The sequence below is a fragment of the Populus euphratica genome, unplaced genomic scaffold (assembly GCF_000495115.2).
Source record: "Populus euphratica unplaced genomic scaffold, PopEup_1.0 scaffold298.1, whole genome shotgun sequence".
In the NCBI taxonomy this organism is placed as follows: domain Eukaryota; kingdom Viridiplantae; phylum Streptophyta; class Magnoliopsida; order Malpighiales; family Salicaceae; genus Populus; species Populus euphratica.
In genome coordinates this window covers 150,574-162,190 of record NW_011500186.1, presented here as the reverse complement: position 1 = coordinate 162,190, position 11,617 = coordinate 150,574, and positions in this window count along the sequence as shown.

The window sequence follows — 11,617 nt, the reverse complement described above, 5'->3', positions numbered from 1 at the left end:
ACATGTAATAGTATAAACTTAATTATCTATTTATACACAAATTAAAAGTAAGACTTAGGTGTCTAATGATTGGTGGTGGTGTAAAGGTGGTTGGCAGTTACGGTTGGTGATGGCAATCGAGATATATCATGTCAAGTATGAACTTTAATCTAATAAATATCTCTCTTCAATGGCTTTATAAGTTGTCTACTTACTGTGTGATGGGTTTCTTATCTTTGCTTATGTCGATTTCAGAAAATGGTGGCGGAATGACTCTTGAAAAGGTGAGAGCATCCTTGCCATTTGGATGTTCTACAAAAAATGAAGTGGCTAACTTTTCTATTATAGTCTCCTTGTATTAAACTTTCAATCTCTATAATATCAATTGCAGACCTGTGGTGGTCAGCCTATGGAAATTGTTGCCACGAGAAGCAGAGATTAGCTATTCGCATCTTGAGCCAGACTTGTGATGGGTTTGTCAGATACTGACTAAACAGGAGCCTGGGTAAACAAAAAAAAAAAAAAAGAAGCTTGATAAACAAGCAACATAACCAACTTGAACAAGATCGTTTCTGAAATCTTGTGTTTGTTCATAACAATCTGCAACTAGAAGAAACCAACAAAATGAAACGAAAGGTTGGGGGCGAGATTGATAGCGGAGGTCCATCAGGATCTTATGTTGATATTTATGGTATTCATCAAGTTTGCAATAATAACAAATTCTGACTACCTGGGATTTCGTCCTCTCAGATCTTTGGTAGAATTTGATTGTCCAGGATCAACATTAGATCAAGCACAGAATTGGACAGACTCCGTCTACTTATGAACCAATTACTCTTTCTTTGCCTAAATGGAGCAATTAGACGGAAAAAGAAAAGGTAAAAGTTGCTCGCTAATGTTGTTTCGACCATCTCATATGATGAACCTCGCCTCTACTATTATTCTCTTCTTTTTTTGCAGCCATTAGCCCGTCTCAGTTCATCAATGGATGAAATTTCAGCATGACAAATACAATACACAATCATTTTAATCTTGATTGGCCTGCCTTCGCAGCTAGCTTGGTGCATGGAAGAAGACGGGTTGGGAAAATTAAAAATAAATAACTGGACACCAATCTAACCAGATTAATTCATAATTCATAAGTTCCAATTCTTTTTTCTCTTTGTGCAATCAAAATAAGGATCAAGCAATCAACAAAAATAAAAATCAACACCAAGATTTTTACGTGGAAAACTCGACGCGAGAAAAACCATGGAACTATAGTCTATTTAAAAACTTCGATTATCAACAAATAATAGGTTCACAACTATTCTTTCTTAGATTCAATTAAGGGTTACAACATACATATCATCAAGAACAACTTATTCTTAGAATACAATAAGATTGAGGAGAGAAATGTTTGAGAAATGCCCACAACACTGATAGCCCTGTTTTCTGTCAAAATGACCAACTTCCACATCACCAATCTCCAATCCAATCGTTCAAAATGAAGAGTAACGTGTCTAGAACCTGCTATCAAAATCTCAACCCTATCCAACGATGAACGAGCTGGAAATCAAAAAAAGAAGACGAATAATTTAGTTATCTCAACTTCATCTCTTTCTCCTATTTGTCTCCTCTCTCTTTTGTTAAAATTGCTATTATCTCCTACAGTAGCAAACATAATTAAACCAGAGAGGCAACCAACTGCCTCTCTTCTTAATTAATATGGTGGTCCCACCATCATATGGTGCAGAACCACACACAACAAATCTCTCCCTCATGCACCAAGTGAGAAATTCGTCATACTGGCGATCAACATATAAGCTTTAATTTAGGAGGCTCTACCAAGCTTGCTTCTCTTCTGCAAAATTCAAACTTCTCTCTCGGTAGAGGTTTGGTCATCATGTCTGACACGTTATTATCAATATGGATCTTCTCAACAACAAATGACTTCATTTCCATAGCATCTCAAATTCATTGATATCTAACCTCAATGTGCTTTGATCGAGAGTGAAAAGTAGGATGCTTACTGAGATGTATTGCACTTTGACTATCATAGTGTAACACAAACTTCCTTTAAACTAGGCCAAATTCATGCAAGAACTTCTTCATCCATAACAACTATTTAAAATAACTTCTTCATCCATAACAACTATTTACCCCCTTTAGTAAAAACAATATATTTAGCCTCTATAGTGGATAATGCAATATATTTTTGCAACCTTGATTGACATGAGACTGCTCCCCCTACAAACTTCATCAAGTATCATGATGTGGACTTTCTAAAATCAACATAACTAGTCATATCTGTATTTGTGTATCCATCCAATACAGGTTTATTATTACCAAAACATAAGTTGAAACTAGAAGTACCTTTAAGATATTTGAGTATCCATTTCACTACTAACCAATGTTCTTTACTAGAATTGGAAAGGAACCAACTAACCATACTAACTGCATGAGCTATATCCAACATTGTGCAAACCATAATATACATCAAGCTACCAATTATTGATGCATAAGGAACCTTTTTCATCTCATATCTTTCTTCATCACTTGAAGGAGACTACTTAGAACTTAGTTTAAAGGCTTGTAAGTGGAGAACAAACAGGTTTAGAGTTGTTCATGTTGAATCTCTCAAGTACCTTTTGAACATATCTCTCCTGAGATAGCCAAAGTTTCTCCTTCTTCCTGTCACGTGTGATCTTCATGCCAAGAATCTGTTTTATAGGTCCTAAGTCTTTCATTGCAAAATATTTGCTTAACTCTTCCTTTAAAATATGAATCTTCTTAACATCATGTCCAACAATCAACATATCATTCATATACAATAAAAGAATAATAAAGCTTCCATTTGAAAACCTTTTCATAAATACATAATGATCAGAAGTGGTTCTATCATAACCATGATCCACCATGAAAAAATCATGTACCACTGTCTTGGAGCTGACTTTAATCCATATAAACTCTTTTTCAACTTGTAAACCAGTTGCTCTTTGCCTTTTATTTCAAACCCTTCAAGCTGCTCCATATGGATCTCTTCATCTAAATCACTATGGAGAAAAGCAATTTTCATATCAAGTTGTTCAACTTCAAGATTCAAACTAGCAACTAAACTATGTACAACTCGGATTGAAGACATCTTGACCACTGGTGAAATGATTTCTTCAAAATCAGTACCCTTCTTCTTACCGAAACTTTTCACAACCAATCTTGCCTTGTACCTTGGCTACAAGCAATGTTCATCAATTTTCAACCTAAACACCTATTTGTTCTTGAGTGCTCTCTTACTTTTAGGAAGCTTCACTAACTCAAAAGTATGGTTTTCATACAAGGATTTCATCTCTGCTTGCATTGCTTGTAACCACTCACTTTTCTTCTCATGTGACATAGCTTCATCAAAGCATTCTGGCTCTCCCCCATTAGTAACCAGCACATACTCATGAGGAGAATATCTGGTGAAAGGTTGACGAGGTCTCGTTGACCTCCTCAATTATGGCTCATCTAGACTTCTTGCATAACCTGTTCAGGAATAACATCAATATCATCATTAGTTGATTTAGGATCACCAACTAGTGGCTCAATAAGAAATCCACCGTTATCATTATTATACAAATCTCCCCCATGATTAGCAGGCATCAAAGGTAACTGTGAAGGAGGTCTTGGATTTGAATTAGAAGGAATAAAAACAATAGACTTTGTTTTCTCTTTTTGTTTAAAGTCTTCAATGGTTTGATCTTCAAAGAAGATAACATCTCTGCTTCTCATAATTTTCTTCTCCTTTGGATCTGACAATCTATAGCCACTCATCATCTTCAGAGCCCAAGAAAATACACTATTTTGTCTTACTATCAAGTTTAGACCTTTCATCCCTAGGAACATGTACGAATGCTCTGAATCCAAACACTCTTAAGTGTGCATAAGAGACATTCTTTCCCTTTTAAACTCTATCTAGAACATCAAAATCAAGAGAAACTGATGGAGAAAGGTTAATCATGGCAACTGCAGTCTTCATTGCCTCATCCCAAAAGGACTTAGGCAACTTTGCATGAGAAAGCATACATCTAATTCTTTCAACAATGGTTTTGTTCATTCTCTAAACCACTCCATTCTACTGTGGAGTCTTAGGAACTATCTTCTCTTCTCCAACTTGATACCATATTCGCTGCAATACTTCTTAAAAGGACCCTTGTATTCATCACCATTGTCAACTCGAATACATTTTAGCTTTCTACCAGTTTCTCTTTCAACTTTGGCATAAAAATCCTTAAAGACATTAAGCATTTGATCTTAGATTTCAAATAAATAGCCTAAATTTTTTCTAGAGTGATCATCAATGAAACTAATAAAGTACAATGCATCCCAAAAAGACTTATCAATCATATAGAAAACATTAGTATGAACTAAATTAAGAACATATGATCTTCTATGTGAAGGTGATCTTTGAAATGCAACTCTATGTTATTTACCAACTAAACAATAAGTATATGTGTTCAAGTTCATATCTTTTAATGGAAGGTAGTTCTTCTTAGCAAGTATGCCAAGGCCTTTCTCACTTAAATGTCTAAGTCATTTATACCATAAATCAGTAGAGCAATCTTTAATTGCATTCACCTCCCCTTTGATCACCTTGGCTGATGACATGTGGAGACCCCTCTTCTTCCCTTTAGTAATAATTAAAGAATTTTTGAAGAGCTTTAATTTACCATCTTCAAAGTAATTGTGATAGCCCTTTGATCACCTTGGCTTATGACATGTGGAGACCCCTCTTCTTCCCTTTAGTAATAATTAAGGAATTTTTGAAGAGCTTTAATTTACCATCTTCAAAGTAATTGTGATAGCCTTCTTCATTAAGAGTACTTGTAGAGATCAAGTGTAGGCACAAATCAGGCACATGTCTAACATCTTTGAGTAGCAACTTGCACCTAGTATTGGTTTCCAACTAAATATCTCCAATACCCACAACACTAGTCATCCCTTAATTTCCTATTTTCTATTAAAACGATTAGCTTCCATACCACCAATCTTCTATCCAACTATTCAGAATGAAGAGTAGCATGTCTAAAAGCTGTTTTCAAAATCTCAGTCTAATCTAATGGTGAACAAGCTGGAAATCAAAGAAAGAAAACAATCAATTCAACTATCTCAACTTCCTCTCTTTCTCCTATTTTTCTCCTCTCTTTTGTTAAAATTGCTACTATCTCCTATAGTAGTAAACACAATTAAATCAGAGAGGCATCCAACTGCCTCTCTTCTTAATTAATATGGGGTTCCACTATCACACGGTGGTAGGATCACACACAACAAGATGGTACTCAATCAATTAGGACCACACACAACAAGATGGTACTCAATCAATTAATGATCATCTCATTTCTTATCTTTTCCATTTGAATTTCCTTATGCATATATCCCTGAAATCGTGATTTATTTTTGAAAACATTGGGATTCATTAAGTTCACTTACCCCCTTCATTTTATTTTTTTTCTAGTGAAGTTTTCATAGTTTTGGCGGTCCAAGAAATGTTCAGTGCTTCCTAAAAAAAATATTATATCCTTAGGCATGATGAATTATCCAAGCTATAATTTTCAATTACAAACTTCGTAATTATAATTAATAAAATTTCTTTGTTAGTATAGGATTACAAAAACTATAATATCTAAGAGGGGTGAATTTCATGTTCCACTAATATTACTAAATAAAGCAATTTAATTTAATTAAACATAATAACTAACTATATAATTAAAGTTCTTATAATAAATAGGTGGGAGAGAATTTGCAAGCTTGATTTTAATGTGGTTCGACAAATTTACATTCATACTTCAAATACCAAACTTTTCTTGAGAATTGTATTCCTTTATTAGTCAAGGTCCAAAAATACAATAGCTACTTGATGAATTTATACTAAGTTTTTTACACCATTTAAAGATATTTACTCATGAAGATTTTTCTATATCTTGAAGATATACTCTCTTCAAGATTTTCTATCGATGAAAACACATCACCAATTCCAAGAGTTTTTACCTAACTCTTAAAGGTTTACAAGAGTGATTTTATTATCACCATTAACTATTATCTTTCTATGGAAATTGAATGGTGAAATTTCTACAAAATTGGCACTAATTGAGTCATTTGTATGAATCAATCAATCGATTCATACAAAACAAAAATAAAAAGAGAGAAAGCAAGAGCAAGATCTTGATTTGGAAACCAAGATGTCAAAATGCATGGAAAATACCTCCTTTTATAGGCTAAAATTGGGAACTATTGATTTGATGACTAATTGATGAGTGGTGGTCAACTCTTGACTTAGTGACAATCCTTATCTTCTCTTGTTTGCCCAAAACATCATTGATAACGTCAGAATTGGAACCACTCATAAAAGTTGTAGGAAATTATCTCAGCTTTCCAAGAAAAAACAATGGAGGTCACTTGGACTTCTAGAACTCCAGATATGAGCTAAACACTAAACAGTGCTAGGGCTATACGACAAATTCGGACTTCTTTATTGTTACCATAATTTGGACTTGAAAATAGCCTTTTTAAATCTTGGGTTCCATATGAAAGTTGTAGGTATATGTCTTACCTTTCCATCCATATAAAGTAGACCTAAATCTGATAGCTACAGCTCCAGATATGACCCAATTACCGAATAGTGTTCTGGTTTGGACTGCACCAACATCTCTTTTCTACGTTTGGCTATCTCGTTGTCCTTTCAATTTTAGTTCTTAAACTCATCAATCAATCCTTTCATTTATATGATAGGCCTATATGAACATTTACTATAAATTAAAGGTATCTTATATTATTAGATATGTTATTATAAAACATACTTTAGTTAAGGAGTTATTGATACTTCAAGTGCAAAATGATGATATAAAACCTTGTTAAAAATATACTTTTAAGTACTAATCACATCCCCTAACTAGCTTATTAACAATCCCTAATAATCAAAGCGTTAAAATAGAAAAACAATTTGTAAATTCCACAAAGCAAGGTATTCATCATTCAACTTCCATTAATCTATCCAGATAAAAAAACTCTCATTAAATTTATATATCTACTCAATACCTCTTAAACAAGATATTAATAAACCTTTATTTTATGCTCAAAATATCAACACATAGTTATGGGGCTTTTCTTGAAAGAAAACAAAATTTTTGTTCTAATGTTTAAGATTAACTTCCTTAGGTTAGGATTATTATTTTTTTCTTTTTTTAATATATATACATATAACTTAAAACTCCATGCATCTTTAACCGATGTAACGAGCTTTTGGCTAATGACTCTCAAACTAGTTGATCTTAGGGTATTAGGTGTTGAGACACCCCTACGAGCTTAGTAACTCGAGTTGCCGATACTGATACGTAGATAGTGCAATGTTTGATTTTCTTAAGCTTTTCTCCTCAACCTATATAATAAGCATTGGGCTAATAGCTCCCAAGTCAGTTGTCTTTAGAGTATTAAATGTTAAAACACCCCTTTGGGCTTAATTGCTTAGGTTAGGAAGGCTACGAAACCAAACTTATCTATATTTTTATTATCATCATTTTTATTTGCTCGTTTTTTTGTTTTTCTTTTATTTTTTTCAAATTATATACTATCCCTTTCCTTTTGTTGTTACCTTTAACAAAAGAACATAAATAATATAATAATCCAATATGCAACCCACAATCATATGTTAAAGTGTGTGTGTGTAAATTAAGGTTTAAGAATACATGAAAAATAAGTATATAAATTAAAGGTATCTTATATTATTTGATATATTATTATAAAACATGCTTTGGTTAAGGAGTTATTGATACTTCAAGTGCAAAATGATGATATAAAACCATGATAAAAATACACTTTTAAGTACTAATCACTAAGGTAGAAAGATAGAGTACAGAAGATATCACCTAAAATAACGAACACTAACAAACCTAAAACACACTTAAACAAATACAAGAAACAACAAAACATAAATATTATGTTATTAATAAAACCAAAAGACACAAAGATTCACAAATAAAGACTCAAATTCAATCTAAGCTTTTCCAATGATGTGCCCTTATGCTAAAGCTTTGGGAACGACCCCCAAAACTTGACTACCTACTAAAAATATAGCTATTGACACACCTCTCATTAACCCAAGATTGCCTCCCCCATACACTAAATGAATCTTTCTATCAGCTAGCACCTAACCAAGATGATTTGCTGATTCTAAAAAGTTCTTTTCTTTCCTAGGACTAGATCCATCGAAAACACAAATATTTTTTATGTGATGACCCGAGGAACTTGCCATTTCTATACACTTCTATATTTTTTAAATGTATGGGTTGAGTAGAAATGAAAGGAAGAAAGAGAGGATTTTATAGATGAGAAATTAAAAAGACAATCATACCACCTATATATAGGTCAGTTAGAGTCTCACACACACTCTCTCTTTTTATTTATTTATTTATTTATTTTTGAAAAAGCATATGTATGTATAGGTAGTTGTGATTGTGGCTCACACCTTTCCTTGGTTTTACATCCAAGAACGACTTAAACGCTCTCTATGGGTCAGGGATAGGCTTCCCATCCAGTTTTCTTAAAAACTAGCAAACAGGGTCTTTTTTAGTTAGATTCCCAAAACTAAGTTGATCATATTCTTTATGAAAATGAGGCCATAAATCATGAATTGCATGATGCACATCTCCACTAGGATGCGTCAAGAGTTAATAGAAGATTATTTAAAGACTCCTTACTCAGGTCATCCTTAATGAATTATATTTTATCTTCATGGTTTATAGATACCATTCCTAAAGAACGACATTGTGTATTACAAGTCCATCTAGCACATCGATAACAGACTTCTAGTCGTTTTGCACGACGTTTCTTTGCAAAAGTGATTTTACCTGTTCCAAGCATGTGTGAAATGAAGGAGTTAGAGGACTCACCTGATAATCAAACCTTTGCTTCAATCAACCAGCGAATATCTTCAGGAATTCCATGATTCATTAACAATCTCAATCTTGCACATCTAGCACGGTAAATTTTTGTAAGCGCATTCTGAGGCAGAGTAGGAAAATACTTTTTCAATTTTTCAAGATTAGGGTCCATTTTTAAATGAGAATTGGAAGAGAGATTTAAAGAATTGCACAAATATATACACAGATATCAGTTATTATGGGAAACTGAAAGAACCGACTTAAGTCACGGAGTACCATTATCCGCTATTTGACCGGGGTGAGAGAAACTAGCAAAAATAACTTAAAAAGAAACATTGTCATTCTTTAGATTCTCAATATCACAGGCCTTATATGGATACACATGTTTCACAATAAAAGGATCGCTTCATCTTGATCTTAGTTTTTTAGGAAATAAATGCAGTCGAGAATTATAAAGTAAGACTTTTTGACCAACATTGAATGTTTTTCTCATTATTTTTTTGTCATGAAACTCTTTGATTCTTGCTTTATGAATTCCTGAATTTTCATATGCATCATTTCTTATTTTCTCAAGCTCATTTATTTGTAATTTTCGCAGTTGACTAGTATCATCAAGATTTGAATTGAAAGCTTTAATAGCCCAATAAGCTTTATGTTCAAGTTCCATAGGCAAGTGACAAGGTTTTTCATAGACTAGTCTATAAGGTGACATACCTAATGATATTTTATAAGCAGTTCGATAAACCTAAAGTGCATCATTAAGTCTTAAAGACCAATCTTTCCTATTAGGGTTCACTATTTTCTCCAAAATGTGTTTGATCTCTCTATTAGCAAGCTTTACTTGTCCATTTGTCTGAGGGTGATAAGGGATGGATTTAAAGGCATCATGTGACATTTTAAAATAGATCCCAATTTTTGATCATTTTCATAAGACTTGCAGAATGCATATGAGTCCTTAAACATGGTGGGCTAGTAAAATCCACTTTGTAAGATTTTTGCAATTATCTTTCTTGATGAGAAATGGCCCCCACATGCCTTAAAATAACAAAATTTAATGACATTACTTACCTCATTGTCGGGAATGAATCTTTGAAATATTTGACCAGAACAATATTTGTATAAATATGTGTCATCCCAATAACAGTTCTTCACTTCATTCAAGTAAATACTATTTAAAGTTTTACTTGCATAGTAAATTACATAAGGTTTCTTATCTTTTCTTTGTCCCAAAACAGCACCTACGGCATAATCACTAGCATCACACATTATTTCAAAAGGTAATGACCAATCGGGAGGTTGAATGATAGGAGCACAAGTAAGCAAGTTTTTAAGTTTAACAAAGGCTTCTTCACAATGTTCAGTCCATTCAAAAATAGTATCCTTTGTTAGAAGGTTACTTAAAGGCTTAGATATTACACTAAAATCTTTGATGAACCTTCTATAAAAACCAGCATGTCCTAAGAATGATCTAACATCTTTAATAGATTTTGGTGTTCGCAAGTTAGCTATTAACTCGATTTTAGATTTGTCAACCTCAATTCCTTTTGATGAAACAATGTGACCAAGTACAATGCCGTTTGTTACCATAAAATGACATTTTTCCCAATTCAGCACAAGATTCTTCTCTTCACACCTGTTCAAAACCTTTTCTAAGTTATTCAAACAATTATCAAATGAATCGCCAAAAATACAAAAATATTCATAAAAATCTCAAGAAAATATTCAACTATATCACTAAATATACTGAGCATGCATCTTTAAAACGTGGCTGGTGCATTACATAATCCAAAAGGCATCCTTCAATATACAAAAGTATCAAATAGACATGTGAAAGTAGTCTTCTCTTGATCTTTCAATGCAATTTCAATTTGGTTGTAACCTAAATAGCCATTTAGGAAACAATAAAATTCATGACCTGCAACTCTATCTAGAATTTAATCCATAAAAGGTAAAGGAAAATGATCTTTTCTAGTCATTGAATTAAGTTTTCTATAGTCAATGCACATGCGTCAACCAGCAACAGTCCTAGTAGAAATTAACTCATTGTTCTCATTTGTTATTACAGTGACTCCAGACTTCTTAGGTACAGCTTGTGTAGGACTTACCCATTTACTATCAAAAATAGGCTAAATGATTCCATTATCTAGAATCTTAATGACTTCATTTTTCACTACTTCTTTCATATTAGGATTGAGCCTTTGTTGCATTTTCCTAAAAGGTTTAACATTTTCCTCCAAATAAATTTTATGTGTACAATTCAAAGGACTAATTCCTTTTATGCCAGGTATGGTCCATCCTAATGTATTTTTATGCATTTTTAAAGTTTGTAATAACTTACCTTTTTGATGTACATTAAGTTTGGAAGAGATTATTATCGAAAAAGTTTCATTTTCTCCCAAAAATAAGTATTTGAGATTGAATGACAATAGCCTTAAATCAGGTTTGGGTGGTTGAACACTTGAAAGTATGGACTTAATTGATCATGGTGGTCATTCCTCAATTTGTGGTCTCTAATTACTTACCTTTGATTCTATCTAAAAATAAATTTTTGTAAATCATCAGATTCATCAATCTCAATTTCATTGGAAATGGTTGGAAATTGATCATGAATTAATTTTTCAGTAAAGTCCACTTCCTGTAAATCATTATCATCTCTAGGTTGCTTGCAAATGTTGAAAATATTCATCTCCAATGTCATGTTTCCAAATGATAGCTTCATCAGTCCATTCCTACAATTAAACAAT